This window comes from Peromyscus eremicus, chromosome 6, assembly GCF_949786415.1.
Source record: "Peromyscus eremicus chromosome 6, PerEre_H2_v1, whole genome shotgun sequence".
NCBI lineage: Eukaryota > Metazoa > Chordata > Mammalia > Rodentia > Cricetidae > Peromyscus > Peromyscus eremicus.
The window spans coordinates 72,080,428-72,087,160 of NC_081421.1; the positions used below are offsets into that span (position 1 = coordinate 72,080,428).

A 6,733-nucleotide genomic window follows, 5' to 3' on the forward strand; every position below is an offset into this window, starting at 1 on the left:
GATCCCCTTGGCTATTTCCTGGAACAACTCTAAGGCATTTTACCTAGCCCACCTCTATTCCTCTTTGCCACCCACCAACCTGCAGAAGCACTGTCTACTTGGAAACCACAACCACCACACTCTTCTAAGACCAAGAGAGGGCAACAGAAACCAAACATCAGAGCACCCACACAACAAAGACCAAATATCAACACCTAAAATCATGTCAGTCATCACAAACCCAGAGGCCAAGACCCCAGCATGGAAACACAAGGACTTCAAAGCAGCAATTCTGAATATGTTCAAGGACCTTACAGAGGATGTGGAAAAACCCTTAAGGACGTCTATGAAAACACAAAGGAACAGTGAGGGACGTGATGAAAACAGTTCAAGACATGAAAGTCAACACGGAAAGGCTAAAGCAAACCCAACCTGAGATAAAACTGGAAATGAAAAGATAAGGAAGTCAAACTCAACCTCAGAGTACACAACACGGAAATGAGAATCTCTGGTGTTGCAGAAGAAATGGATACCTCAGACTCAGAAAATGTTAAATTTCCACACAGCTCAGCAACCTTTGTTCGGTCACTAGGGATGGTCCTTGTGACAATTTCTATAGCTCTCACTTGGTGAGAACAATTCCAGAGATATAATGTCCATGTCAGTGTTCAGTTGCCTCTGTACAACTGAGTGTGGCACTGTAGCATCTGGATTCTCAGCTGTCCTTGAATGTGCCTGGGTGTTTTTCTTAATTTAAATATTGCTTCCCATTAAGGAAATGACAAACTGTGGTGACAAACCATGGAATAGAAACGCTTTGTACTTTTCCTCGATCTAAATTTTTGGTCAGAATTACACACACACACACACACACACACACACACACACACACACAGAGAGAGAGAGAGAGAGAGAGAGAGAGAGAGAGAGAGAGAGAGAGAGAGAGAGAGAGAGAGACAGAGAGACAGAGAGACAAATAGACAGAGAGACACACAGAGATCTCTGTAAAGGCTAAAAGTCTAGAACCCTTGGCTCCCAGATAGTAGATGTCCCCCCTGTCATTTTTATTGCTTATATTTCCACACAATGGCCTGGCTGATCCACGAACAGGAAAGACTGCACCAGGGAGCTGGTTTCAGGGTAGAAATGAACAGGAATCATTTGGACTCTTTGGTTTATTTCCTGACACTAACAGTGTGTTGTCTGTGATTAGGTACCAGAACCTGTTGGAAGCCTTTGTCCAGGCTAGTGTGACAGCCTTCATCTACACCAGCTCAGTTCATGTTCCAGGGCCCATCACCTACAAGGAGATCATCCTGAATGTCCATGAGGAAGAACAATGAGAAACTACATGGTCTGATCCATATCCTCACAGCATACAGATGGGTGAGCAGGCAGTGCTGGCCACAATGGGTGCATCCTGACAAATGGTGGCACTTTTCATACTTGTGCCTCAAGGCCCAGGTACATTTATAGGGAGGAAGTTCATTCCTTTCTGGGGTAATGGGTACAGCCCTCAAAAATAATGGTATTGTGGATGTTACAGGGAAGTTCTCCACAATCCACCCATTTATATGGGCAATGCAACCTAATCTCACATTTTGGCTGCCAGGGTCCAAACAGACCACAGATGTCATTAAGCATCCAAGGACAGTTCCACTACATCTAAGATAACACCCGTCAGGAAAGCTATGATGATTTACATTGCACCCTGAGCAAGTACCGGAGCCTTCCTCTGGCCCTCCTTTGGAGGTTCCTGTTCTCGGCTTAGGCTTCCTTTCCTTGGAAAGCAGCCAACACAGTTCCCCTGGGAAACTGGTTTGAAGCCTTCATCTTCCTGCAGCAGAGACCGGGAATATGGACTGCTGCTTCCTGAGAGATCCCTAGGACTCCTGGCTTCCCTCCTGCCCAGCCCTGAACATGGTACTCTACAGAATCAGGAGAAACCTTGAGGGGCACCTGGGATGCCACATTTGCCTTAAAAAAATGATCCTAGTCAGAAGATGGGGAAGCAGAGCTAGTGTCAGCCTCCACTTGAGCTGTACAGACCTTTCCTCTGAGCCAGACAACTGCCATCTTAGGAAGCTCAACTGTGCCTAAATGTGGATCATCCCAGCTGGACTAGTCAACTGTTGACATTGCCTTGTAGAAGAGGGGGCAGGAAGGATCATGGGACCCTCACCTGAGTGTCTAGCCACTCCATACCACCTGTTATACACAATTCTACTCTAACTGCATATGGCCTCAAGGAGGGGCTAGCGTATATAGGACTAGAGAGAGGAGGGCTCTGTCTGGTCAGTTATGAGAAAATTCATCATCCCTGCTATGTAAAGACTTTCTAGTGTAGCCTTCTGCAGGGAGCATCCACTCTTCTGTAAGTAACTGCCTCACCTATGCACTGAAATTAAGGCCAATAAACTCACTGCTATGGCAGGAGGAACTTTAGTAGTACCTTGTCTTGGTTTGTTATTGGAGCCTTAGGGAAGGGGGAAGACATCGTGTTTGTCTCCTCAAGGGAAAGAATTTTAGTAACAATTTCTAGCATCTGTATCACAGAAAGTTCTAGAACACACATTGATGTGTATGGTTATTCCCAGTCTTGCGTTTCTACCTATACATTTACACAGTGGCACAAATTATGAGTTTGTGGCGCCCAAAGCAAAATAAAGACAAAAATATTTGGATTCCTCCCAAAAGTTTTCTCCCGCTGAGCCCGAGCTGTGGAGCACTGCCCTTCCCTTCACATTTAATTGTTTCTCCTTCTTCCTCCATATCCATAGCTTCCTTCCATACCCACAATCTTTTCTCCTTTATCCTCAGCCTCTTCCCTTCTTGCCACTTTCTGAATTGTCCATCTCAATTTTCCTGAAAAGAGGAAGCGAATAAAGACAGGTTTGACATGTGGCAGGATTCAGACAGCAAAGTGCACTTGCCACTGAGCCTGACCACCTGAGTTCAAGTCCTGGGACCTACATGGTGGGAGGAGAGAACTGACTCCAGCCATATGTGCCACAGCATGCATACATGAGCTCTCTCTCTCTCTCTCTCTCTCTCTCTCTCTCTCTCTCTCTCTCTCTCTCTCTCTCTCTCTCTCTCTCTCTCTCTCTCTCTCTTCGGGGCTTATGACATGGTTCTTAACTGATCTAGGAACCAAAAGTCAAAAATCCTCTCAAGTCCACAGAGACAGTGGCAATCCAAAGCAGGTATAAGGTTAGCAACCTTGTAGGGATAAAGATGCTACTTTCTAAACTTGGTTATTTTCTCTTCTGTCTTACAGTGTAAGAGTCTCACCTAACACCAAGCTTTCCTCTTTGTCCTGTTCTGTAACACATTTGCTCATGCAGACAGAAAAGATTACAGATATGCAGTAAAGACAGATTCAGATGGAAAAAACCTCTAAATGGGTCACAGTGTGTTTAAAAAATATGCATTATTTTTGCATCAATGTTCATGAGGGAGATAGGTCTGTAATTCTTTTTCTTTGTTGCATCTTTGTGTGGTTTGAGTATCAGGTTAACTGTAGCCTCATAGAAAGAGATTGGCAATGTTGTTTCTGTTTCTATTGTGTGGAACAATTTGAGGAGTATTGATATTAGCTTTCTTGAAATTCTGGTAGAATTCTGCATTGATCTGGTCCTTGACTTTTTTTGGCCTGGAGACTTTTAATGACTGCTTCTATTTCCTTAGGGGTTATTGGTCTATTTAAATTGTTTATCTGGTCTTGATTTTACTTGGGTGTATGGTACCTATTCAGAAAATTGTCCATTTCTTTTAGATTTTCCAGTTTTGTGGAGTACAGGTTTTTGAAGTGTGACCTGATGATTCTCTGGATTTCTTCACTGTCAGGTGTTATGTCTCCCTTTTCATTTCTGATTTTGTTAATTTGAATGCTCTCTCTCTGCATTTTGGTTATTCTGGATAAGGGCTTGTCTATCTTGTTGATTTTCTCAAAGAACCAATTCTTTGTTTCATTAATTCTTTGTATTGTTCTCTTTGTTTTTATTTTATTGTTTTCAGCCCTCAATTTGATTACTTCTGGCATCTCTTCCTCCTGGGTGAGTTTGCCTCTTTCTTTTTTCTAGAGCTTTCAGGTGTGCTGTTAAGTTGCTAATGTGAGAATTCTCCAACTTATTTATGTGGGCATTTAGTGCTATGAATTTTCCTCAGCACTACTCTCATGTGTCCCATACGTTTGGGTATGTTGTACATTCATTTTCACTGAATTCTAGGAAGTCTTTAATTTCTTTATTTCTTCCTTGACTCATTGGTGATTCAGTTTAGCATTTTCCAGTTTCCATGAGATTGTAGGCTTTCTGTAATTTTTGTTGTTGTTGATACCTAACTTTAAGTCATGGTGGTCTGATAAAATACAGGAAGTTATTCCAAGTTTTTTTTGTATCTGATGAGATTTGCTTTGTGACCAAGTATGTGGTCGATTTGAAGAAAGTTCCGTAGGGTGCTGAGAAAAAGGTATATTTTTTTTTGGTGTTAGGGTGGAATGTTCTGTAGATATCTATTAAGTCCATTTGAGACATAACATCTGTTAGATCCCTTATTTCTCTGTTAAGTTCCCGTCTGGCAGACTTGACATCTCCCACTATTAGTGTATGGAGTTCGATGTGAAATTTAAGATTTAGTATTGTTTCTTTTACATATGTGGGTGCCCTTGTATTTGGGGCATAAATGTTCAGAATTGAGACTTCATCTTGGTGGATTTTTCCTGTGATGAATGTAATATCCTTCCCGATCTCTTTTGATTGATTTTAGTTTGAAGTCTATTTTGTTAGATATTAGGATGGCTACACCAGCTTGCTTAAGTCTATTTGGCTGGAAAGTCTTTTCCCAGCCTTTCACTCTGAAGTAGTATCTATCTTTGAAGTTGAGGTGTGTTTCTTGTATGCAGCAAAAAGATGAATCTTGTTTTTGTATCCATTCTGTTAGCATATGTCTTTTTATAGATGAATTGAGTCCATTGATATTAATGGGATATTAATGACCAGTGATTGTTAATTCTTGTGATCTTTTGGTGGTAGTATTGTGTATTTCCCTTCTTTGGAATTTACTGCTGTGGGATTATTTATTGCCTGTGTTTTCGTGGGTGCATCTAACTTCCTTAGGTTGGAGTTTTCCTTCTTGTGCTTTCTGTTGGGCTGTATTTGTGGACAGGTATTGTTTAAATCTGGTTTTGTCTTGGAATATCCTGTACACTCCATCTATGGTGATTCAAAGTTTTGCTGGGCATAGTAGTCTGGGCTGGCATCCATGGTCTCTTAGTGTCTACATTACATCTGTCCAGGACCTTCTGGCTTTAAGTGTCTCCATTGAGAAATCTGTTGTTATTCTGATGGGTCTGCCTTTATAAGTCTCTTGGTCTTTTTCCTTTGCTTCTCTTAATATTATTTCTTTATTCTGTATGTTTAGTGGTTTGATTATTATGTGGCAAGGGACCTTTTTTTGGGGGGGGGTCTAGTCTATTTGGTGTCCTATAGGCTTCTTGTATCATCATAGGTACTTCCTTCTTTAAGTTGGGAAAGTTTTCTTCTATGATTTTGATGAATATATTTTCTGTGCCTTTGAGTTAGTATTCTTCTCCTTCTTCTATCCTATTATTCTTAGGTTTGGTCTTTTCATGGTGTCCCAGATTTCCTGGATGGTTTGTGTTATGTCCTTTTTGGCTTTAGTGTTTTCTTTGACTGATAAATCTATTTCCTCTATCATATCTTCAATGCCAAAGGTTCTCTTTTCCATCTCTTGCATTCTGTTGGTTATACTTGCATCTGTAGTTCCTGTTCATTTACTCAGATTTTCTATTTCCAGCCTTCCCTCAATTTGTGTCTTCTTCATTGCTTCTATTTTAATTTTCAGGTCTTGAACTGTTTCTTTCACCTGTTTAATTGCTTTTTCTTGGTTTTCTTGGCTTTCTTTAAGGGATTTCTTTCTTTCTTTCATTTTTTGTTTGTCTTTTCCTCAATTTCTTTAAGAGAATTTTTCATTTCCTCTTTAAAGGCCTCTATCATCTTCATACAGTTATTTATTTTTTTAAAATTTTTTAAAGATTTATTTATTTATTATACATACAGTGTTCTGTCTACATGCCAGAAGAGGGCACCAGATCTCATTATAGATGGTTGTGAGCCACCATGTGGCTGTTGGGAATTGAACTCAGGACCTCTGGAAGAGCAGCCAGTGCTCTTTACCTCTGAGCCATCTCTCCAGCCCTCATACAGTTATTTTTAAGGTCACTTTCTTTTGCTTGTTCTATGTTGTGATGCTCAGGTATAGATGTTGAAGAACCATTAGGTTCTGGTGGTGCCATATTGGTCTTTATATTGTTGTATGTATTTTTTGCACTGGTGTCTACCCATCTCTTCCTTCAATAGGTGCAAGAGGTTTCTGTGTCTGAGAGCTTTTCTTGGTCCAATCTGTGCTTGCTGTGTCTGTGTCTCAGGGGACCAATCTTGGTCCAGTCAGCTCTATCAGATTCTGTGTCTCAGGGTGCTGCTCTTGGTGCAACCAGATCTCTTGGTCCAATCAGAGCTCTTGGTCCAATCAGAGCTGGAGGATTCTGTGTCCCTGGTAGCTGCTGAAATTGCAGGGGAATGGGTGGGTTTGAGGTAGGTAGTTGGTCTTGTAGATTGCAGGGTCCAAAGGGGGTTGTTGGTGGGGGAGGCAGGCCTGCAGAAGTCTCCCTGTAGGCTTGCAAGTGGTGAATAGCAGCTTACATATAATCATGTAAGATATGGAAGTGGAAACA

The 6,733-nt window shown here is 41.3% G+C and overlaps 1 pseudogene; it reads left to right on the forward strand.

Moving 5' to 3' along the window:
• Window positions 1–240: 240 nt before the first annotated feature.
• LOC131913831 (3 beta-hydroxysteroid dehydrogenase/Delta 5-->4-isomerase type 2-like) lies at window positions 241–1,750 on the forward strand (annotated as a pseudogene).
• The last annotated feature ends 4,983 nt before the right edge of the window (window positions 1,751–6,733 follow it).